General features: G+C 39.4%; 1 pseudogene; it reads right to left on the minus strand.

The window, feature by feature from the left end:
* Positions 1 to 4,243: 4,243 nt before the first annotated feature.
* LOC102817300 lies at positions 4,244 to 5,265 on the minus strand (annotated as a pseudogene).
* Between the last annotated feature and the right edge of the window lie 4,228 nt (positions 5,266 to 9,493).

The raw sequence follows: 9,493 nt of genomic DNA on the forward strand, positions 1-9,493 counted from the left end.
AGGAGTGGCTGGTGGATTTGAACTACTGACCTAGTGATTAGCAATGCAGTGCTTATCCTACAGTGCCACACCAGGGCTCCATATATAGGAAACTTTATGGAGTACTGGTATGATGCTGAAGGATAAGCACTGGACTGCTAACAGCCAGATCAGTGGTTCAAACCCACCCCTTACTCCTTGGAAACCCTATTCAGCATTGCACTGAGTTGGAACCAACTCTATGGTAGTTAGCAGCAACAATATATTAGCTTTTGTTAGTTTTGTCTGAGAGTCCTGGTGTGGCGCTGTGAGCTAATGCTCCAGACTGCAAAATCATTTGAATTGCAAGGTCGGTGGGTCTAGCTCACCAGCTGCTCCTTGGAAACCCTATACAGGGTTGTTATAGGTCAGAACCGACTCAACAGCACTTAACAACAACAACAGTTTTGTCTGCATATGAACTTTATAAATGGATTGGATGCTATAAACTTGCTGTGTTTGTGTGTTTGACTACTTTCCCTTGATGTTATGTCTGTGAAATTTATTCTTGGTATTGCGTGTAACGATGTTTGTACGTTTTTGTTGTTCTTGTTAAAATGCTTTATTATTGCTTCCATTGTATGAATTTGCCATAATTTATGTACCCAGTCTAATATTGTTGGACATTTTGAGTTGCTTCTAATTTTGACTAATACAAATAAAGTGGCTATAAACATTCTTGTACTCCCCCGTCCCATGGGCACAGGCACTATTTTATGTTGGGTGGAAGTTCTTCGTCCCATGGTAAGTGTATGCTTAACTTAAAAAAAATACTACCAATCCTTCTTCAGATGTGATTGTACTAGTATGCAATCTCAACAGCAATGTAAGTGTCAGTTACTCCACATCTTCCACAATTATTTTTAAACAGCTATTTAATATTTTACTTTAGCCATTGTGCTTATGATGTGTTGTTGTTAAATGTCATTTAGTTTCTGACTCATAGCCATCCTGTACAGAGTTTCCAAAGAGTGGCTGGTGGGTTTGAATCACCAACCTTGTAGTTAGCAGTCCAGTGCTTATCCTACAACATTGCACCAGGACTTCCCAGTGATATGTAGTTGTATCTAATTGCAGTTTAATTTGCTTGTTCATGATGATTCATAATGCAGACTAACTTTTCATATGTTTGATTGCTACTTGGAAATGTCTTTCATAAAGTGTTCATTCAAAGTGTTATTTGTGTCATGTGTACATTCTTATTGACATGTAGTTACTTACATTTTGTATAAAGTATTTGTTTGCTGGCTACATGTATTACATTAATTACTTTCTTATCTGTAACTTACCTTTTTATTTTCTTAATGGTTTCTTTTAATACGTGTTTTTGTTGTTGTTAAGTGCCATCGAGTCGGTTCTGACCCATAGTGACCCTGGATAGGGTTTCCAAGGAGTGGCTGGTGAGCTTGAACTACCAACCTAGCAATTCAAATGGATTTAGTCTGGAGCATTAGCCCACAGCGCCACACCAGGACTTGTAGAAATACTTAATTTTGTGCTTAGCTGGCCCATTTGTATAGAATATTGAATTAATGTTAAAGTGGTTAATGTCTTATTTATAAAATCTTTATTTCTCTCAGTCATAAAAATATCTTTCTAATTTTAAACCATTCAGTGTTTCCTTGTTCTGTTCAAACTGCCTCCTTCATAAGCACAATTAAGTGTTCCGGAATACTCATTCTCCAAATTGTTGTCTATAGCTTATCATTATCCACACAATTGAAAGTCCCCTTGCATAGTCAATAAAGCATAAGTAAACATCTCTCTGGTATTCTGTGCTTTCAGCCAAGATCAGTCTGACATCAACAATGATAACCATCTGAATCCAGCTTGAGCCTCTGGCAGTTCTCTGTCAATGTAGTTGGATTCTCTTTAGCAAACTTTTGCTTTTATGAGATATTAGTGATATTGTCTGATGACTTTTGTATTCTCTTGAGTCACTTCTCTTTAGAATGGGCACAAATATGATTCTCTTTTAGTCAGTTGGCTTGGTAATTGTCTTCCAAATTTTTTGGCGTGGATGAGTGAGTGCTTCCGGTGCTGCCTCAGTTTGTTGAAAGATTTCAATTTAGATTTCATCAATCCCCAGAGTCTTATTCTTTGCCAATGCCTTCTGAATGTTCAGTCACTGAAAAACGTATTAGTAGCAGTGAACGAGTATCAGATAGCACCATAATATTGACCATTGAAACTTGATGATGAGCACCAGACTATCGTCAGATACAGTGTTGGAAGATGAGTCCCTCAGGTTAGAAGGCACTCAGAATATGATTTCAGAAGAGCTGCCTCCTCAAAGTAGAGTCGATAGTGATGGCATGAATGGAATAAAGCTTGTAAGACCTACGTTTGCTGAAGGGGTACACCTCAAAGTGAGGATAAACAGCTACAAACATCCATAAATAATAGGAATATAGAATGTACAAAGTAAAAATCTAGGAAAATTTGAAGTTGTCAAAAATGAAATGGAATGCATGAATGTTGATATCCTAGGCATTAGTGAGTTGAAAAGGGCTGGTATTGACCATTTTGAATCTGACTATCATATGGTTTACTATGCCAGGAATAACAAACTGAAGAGGAATGATGTCACATTCATCATCAAGAAGAACATTTCAAGATCTAGCTTGAAGTGTAATGCTCTCTGTGATAGGATAATCTCTATATACCTACAAGGAAGACCAGTTAATACTACTATTAGTCAAATTTATACAATGACCACTGAAGACAGTGATTATGGAGTTGAAGAATTCTACCTTTTTTTTTTTCAGTCTAATATTGATTGAACATGTAATCAAGATGTATTGATAATTAATGGTGATTGAAATGCAAAAGTTGAAAACAAAAAGATTAGTAGTTGGAAAATATGGCCTTGTTGATAGAAATGATGCTAAGACATTGGAAAAATTCTATACCAGCAGGGAGAACAAGATACGGGTCAGCTAGTGAAACACACCACCAATTGCTCATATGCAAGTTAAGGCAGAAGCTGATGAAAATGAAAACAATCCACGAGAGCCAAAATATGACCTTGAACACATCCCACTGAAATGTGAGATCATCTCAAAAATAGATTTGATGCAATAAATGCTAATAACCGAAAACCATATGAGTTGTTAGATGACATCAAGAACAGCATACAGAAAGAAAGCAAAAGGTCATTAAGAAAAGAAAGAAGGAAAAGACCAAAATCGATGTCAGATGAGACTGAAACTTGCTCTTCAGCATAGAAATGCTAAAGCAAATGGAAGAAGTGATATAAAACAACTGAACAGAAAATGTCAAAGGGCAGCTTGAGAAGACAAAGCCAAATATTGTTATGAACTGTGCAAAGACCTGGAGTTAGAAAACTGAAAAGGTAGAACATGTTCAGCATTTCTCAAGCTGAGGGAACTGAAAAAAAAGTTCCGTTCTCTATTTGAAATATTGAAGGATTCTATGGGCAAAATATTGAATGATGTAGAAAGCATCAAAAGGAGCTCTGGTAGCATAGTGGTTACGAATTGGGCTGCGAACCGGAAGGTCAGCAGTTCGAAACTACCAGCTGCTCCGCGGGAGAAAGATGAGGCGATCTGCTCCCGTAAAGATTTACAGCCTCAGAAACCCTATTCAGGGTCGCTATGGGTCGAAACCGACTCGACGGCACTTAACAACAACAACAACAACAAGAAAGCATCAAAAGAAGATAGAAGGAATACACAGTCAGTATACCAAAAAGAATTGGTGGATGATCAACCATTTCATAAGGTAGTATAAGATCAAGAGCCAATTATACTAAAGGAAGAAGTCTAAGGTGCACTGGAGGCATTGGCAAAGAACAAGGATTCAGGAATTGATGGAATTCAAATAGAAATCTTGTAGAAACCTAATGCAGAACTGGAGGGACTCATTCATGTATGTCAAGAAATTTGGAAGACAGTTACCTAGCCAACTGATCCAAAGATATGACCCAATGAAATGTGGGAATCATTGAACAATTATCATTACTATCACATGCAAGTAAATCTTTTTTTCTTGGGGGGGGGGGGCCTGGATAGTGTACGTTATTGATGGTACATGACAAGACTGGGCTCTCTAAGCCCCTTCCGTTCTCCAGGGGGTCTGGATGGAAACTGAGGATGGGAGCTTCTCAGTGTGTAGGGGGATTAGAGTTGGGGTAAGGACTCCCAGCAGCTGAGGCCTCTCTCTTCATCTAGTGCTGTTTCTGGGGCTGGTGGTCCGGGGGCTCTTATTCTTTGGAGGACATGTGGACCATAAGATCCACAACCATGTTGCTATAGCCGAATTCATTGTCATACCAAGAAATGAGCTTGACAACGTGGTCATTGAGGGCAATGCCAGCCCTAGCATCAAAGGTGGAAGAGTGAGTGTCACTGTTAAAGTTACAGGAGACGACCTGGTCTTCAATGTAACACAGGATGCCTTGTAGGGGTTCATCTGATGTCTGCTTCACCACCTTCTTGATGTCATCATATTTGGCAGCTTTCTCCAAGCAGCAGGTCAGGTCCACGACAGACACGTTAAGAGTAGGGACACGGAAGGTCATGCCTGTGAGTTTCCCATTCAGTTCAGGGATGACCTTGAGCACAGCCTTGGCAGCACCAGTAGATTCAGGGATGATATTCTGGGCAGCCCCACAGCCATCATGCCACGGTTTCCCAGAGAGGCCATCCACAGTCTTCTGGGTGGCAGTGATAGCATGGATTGTGGTAATAAGTCCCTCCATGATGCCAAAATTATCATGGATGACCTTGGCTGCGGGGGGCAAACAGTTGGTGGTGCAGAAGGCATTGCTGACAATATTGAGGGACTTGTCATACTTCTCATGATTCATGCCCATCACAAACATGGGGGCATCAGCAGAAAGTGCAGAGATGATTACCCTTTTGGCACCACCCTTCAAGTGAGCCCCGGCCACCCTTCAAGTGAGCCCCAGCCTTTTCCAGGGTTGTGAAGACACAGGTGGACTCTACAACATATTCAGCACCAGCATCACCCCACTTGATGTTGGTGGGATCTCGCTCCTGGAAGATAGAGATGGTTTCCCATTGATGATAAGTTTCCCGTTCTCAGCCTTGACAGTGCCATTGAACTTGCCATGGGTGGAATCATACTGGAACAGTATACCATGTAGTTGAGGTCAATGAAAGGGGCATTGATGGCAACAACCTCCACTTTGCCAGAGTTAACAGCAGCCCTGGTGACCAGGTTCCCAATACGGCCAAATCCGTTGACTCCGACCTTCACCATCCTGTCTCAGGGATGTGGCTGGTATTGCAAGAGAAGCTGCGGCTGCCTGTTGAATGGGGAGAAGCAGAGGGCAAGTAAAAATTTTTTAAAGATAATTCAACAATGGCTGTAACAGTACATTGACAGGGAACTGCCAGAGGTTCAAGCTGGATTCAGTTAAGGACATGTTACAAGGGATATCATATGGATCTTGGCTGAAGAGAAAACCAGAAAGATGTTTACTTGTGCTTTATTGAGTATCTAAATGTTTTTGACTGTGTGGATCATGACAAGCTTTAGACAACATTGCAAATAATGGGTGTTCCAGAATACTTTATAGTGAGTGCTTATGAGGAAACTGTACATAGACCAAGAGGCAGTGGCTCAAACAACTAAGACATACCAAATGGTTTAAAAGTAGGAAAGGTGTGCTCCCGGGTATATTCTTTCGTTATATATATCCAGTATGTATGCTGAGCAAATAATCCCAGAAGCTGTATTACATAAAGAAGATGACATTAGGTTTGGAAGAAGACTGATGAACAAACTACTATATGCAGATGATAGGAGCTCTGGTAGCGTAGTGGTTACAAGTTGGGCTGCTAACCTCAAGGTCAGCAGTTCGATACTACCAGTGGTTCTGTGGGAGAAAGATGTGGTTCTCTGCTCCTGTAAAGATCTACAGCCTCGAAACTCTATACAGAGTCGCTATGGGTCAGAACCGACTCGACAGCCCTTAACAACAACAGCATATGCAGATAATGCAACCATGCTTCCTAAAAATGAAAAGAACTTAAAATACGGATAAAGATCAAAGACCACACCCTTCTGTATGGATTGAATCTAAGTGTAAAGAAGGCAAAAATCCTCACAATTGGATCAAGCAGTAACATCATGGTAAGTGGGAAAATATTGAAGTTGTCAAAGATGTTGAAGTTGTCAAACTACATTTTGCTTGGGAGCATTATCAAAACTTATGGAAGCAGTAGTCAAGAAATCACATTGCAGTAAGCAACTCGGCTGTAGAAGACCTCTTTAAAGTGTTAAAGACCATTGATATCTGTTTGAGGATTAATGTGCACTTGATCCAAGTCATGGTATTTTTAATAGTATCATAGTCATGTGAAAGTTGGACAATGAATAAGGAAGACCATAGAAAAATTGATGCATTTGAGTTGTGGTGTTGGAAAAGAATATTGAAAGTACCATGGACTGCCAGAACAAACAAATCTTTGTTGGAAGCAGTACAGCCAGAATGTTCCTAAGAAGTCAGTTTGGTGAGACTTTGTCTCTCATACTTTGGACATATTATCAGGAAGGACCTGTCCCTTGAGAAGGACATCATGCTTAGTAGAGTGGAGGTTCAGTGAAATAGAGGAAGGCCCAACAAGATGAATTGGCACAGTGGCAGCAGTAATGGGCTCAAGTGTAACAATTGTAAGGATTTCTCAGGACCAGGTAATGCTTTGTTCTGTTGTGTATTGGGTCATTATGAGTCAGAACTGACTCCATTGCACCTAGCAACAACAAAATTCCCTACAAAATAGGCACTGGACTGCTAACCATATGACCAGTGGTTCAAATCCACCAGCCATCACTCAGAAATCCTATGCAGGATCACTATGAGTCAGAAATGACTGGATGGCATTTAACAATAACAAAAGTTTATGGAGGGAACCCTCTGTGCCACTGTAGGATACAAATTGGACTGCTAACTTCTAGGTTAATGATTCAAAACCTTCAGCCACTCCTTGGAAACCTTATTCATGGTAGCTGTAACTTAGAAATTATTTGAAGGCATTTAATAACAACACTGTTTATGAGGAACCTTTTGAAATTCAATTAGATTCCGAATCTATTCAGGGCCAGAGGAATACATCTGAGCTTGTACCAGAGGAGTTTGTTTCCCAGAAAGGAAGGATCTAGAAACTTTCCTCAGTATGAATGAAGGTTAAGAGAAGACTCTTGGCAATCAGACTACCTGGGTTTACACACATCTCTGCCACCACTAACGATACGACTTTTACCAAGTTGCATCATCTCTCTCTGTTTCAACTCCATCTCTATAAAAATGAGGTTGATATTCACACATATTTCACAGGATCAGTGAGAAAATTGGTCAAGTTAATGTACATTAAGAACTTTAATCAGGATTTATATCAGGGCTGGATGCATGCTGCTATTTAAGTGCTGTTTGATCATTGCTATCATCGTCATAAAATCAAACCTATAGAAAGGTTCCTGGGTCTAATTGATTTAAATATATTTAATAATAAGTATATTATTTAACAGATTGATATTATATCTTATATAATTATATATACTCTACACTTACCTTGTTGTCCAACATTCACATTATGGCAATAGAAAACAATCTATTTTGCACATTAATGCCTTACATCTAGTAGTAATGAATGCTGAGTAGTGAAAGAACAATGATGTTGGCTGTGATGGTAAAGTTATGTGTTAAGAACCACTGAGTCAGTTCTGACTCATAGTGACCCTATATAGGAGCAGCTGAAGGCTTTAAATCTTGTGTAAAAGGTGCTTTTCCTACAGCATCACACCAGGACTTAATAGGACCATTAGTCTCAGTGATTTAGCAATTACTGAATAATATGCTCATCCTTTATTTTGTGATCTTATGTGGTCATCTTCCATTTTTGCATAATGCTGATTTGGGGATACCAACCTGGTGTTTGGAACCTAGCCGTGTCTATACATGAATAGCGGGTTTATTAATATTCACATATATTTAATAATATTCATAACAGTATGGACATGTTTCTCCTTTCTTTTGTGTATTTGCAATACCTTCAAACTATGAGCATTGCAAAAGTTTCTGTTTTATTTGTTTCTGTACCATTTCAATAAACAATATTTAGGACCAGTTGGCTTATATTCTTGCTGGTAACTTTTTTCAAGGAACTTGCATAAACTGTGTCTGAATCCTAAACTTCTTGCTAATAAGATTTTTTTTTTTTTTTTAATGAGTAGGAGCATGTGTATGAGAAGGGATTCATAGAATCAAGGTTTTTGTAAAGTTTGCAGTTGTTGTTGTTGTTGTGAAGTGCTGTTGAGTTGGTTCCGACCTATAGTGACCCTGTATAGGGTTTCCTAGGAGCAGCTGATGAGCTTGAACTGCTGACCTTGCAGTTCAAACAGCTTTACAGTCTGGCGCATTAACCCACAGCGCCATCAGTAGGCAGTAGTATATTTTAAAAATACATTCTACTGGGTCAACAAGGCCAAAAGAAGAAAACACACATACAAACCCTCTCTGCCACTTTTTAACTCAATTAATAAGGTTGTTAGGTGCTATTGAGTCAACTTTGACTCCTACTTATTCCACGTAAGGATTAGAACATTCCCTTTGAGTTTTGTAAACTGTAATCTTTATGGAAGCATACTGACAGTCCTTTCTCCCTCACAACCACTGAAGGGGTTCATACCATCAACTTTTGGGTTAGCAGTTGAGTACTTAATCATTGCACTCAATTTAATTAAAATGTGCTTAATTTTCTTAACCCTTCCTAATAAGACCCTTATTTATATTATGTATAAAATACAGCCTTCATATTGTTGCTGTGAAGTGTTGTCAACTCTGTATAGGGTTTCCAAGGAGCGACTGGTGAGTTTGAACCACTGACCTTGTGGTTCAAACCGACCTTGCCGTGGAGTGCTTATCCTACAGTGACACAACCCTTATTTATATCACATATAAAATCAGTACATAAAGGGTGCCTTACTAACTGCACATACTTGCTCAATTTCCTTGTTGCTGTTGTTCAGTGCTGTTGAGTCTGTTCCAACTCATAGTGACCCTGTCTAGGGTTTCTGAGGAGTGGCTGATGAGCTTGAACAGCCAACCTTGTAGTTCAAACCGACTGCAGTCCAGCACATTAACCCACAGCGCCACATCAGGATTCCAAAATCACAATGTGGAGGAGAGGAATGGGTAATGCACGAGGGGACACCACCTTCCCAAGGTCAAACCCCCAGCCTCAGGTCACAGGGGTTCAAACCCGCGATCTTCAGTTTACAAGACTGATGCCTTACCACTTGGCCAGTCTATAATGTATAAAATATAATCCTTAGCTAGATCATGTATGAAATATAATCCTTAGCTATAGCATGTATAAAATATAATCCCTATTGATCATGTATAAAATCAGTAGATAAGTATCTCGTAGGTGATTTAAAACTAAAAATGATGATGTATGTAAAATCCTTACTATGTTATTTAAAT

Source organism: Chrysochloris asiatica, unplaced genomic scaffold, assembly GCF_000296735.1.
Source record: "Chrysochloris asiatica unplaced genomic scaffold, ChrAsi1.0 scaffold00004, whole genome shotgun sequence".
NCBI classification, from domain to species: Eukaryota; Metazoa; Chordata; class Mammalia; order Afrosoricida; family Chrysochloridae; genus Chrysochloris; species Chrysochloris asiatica.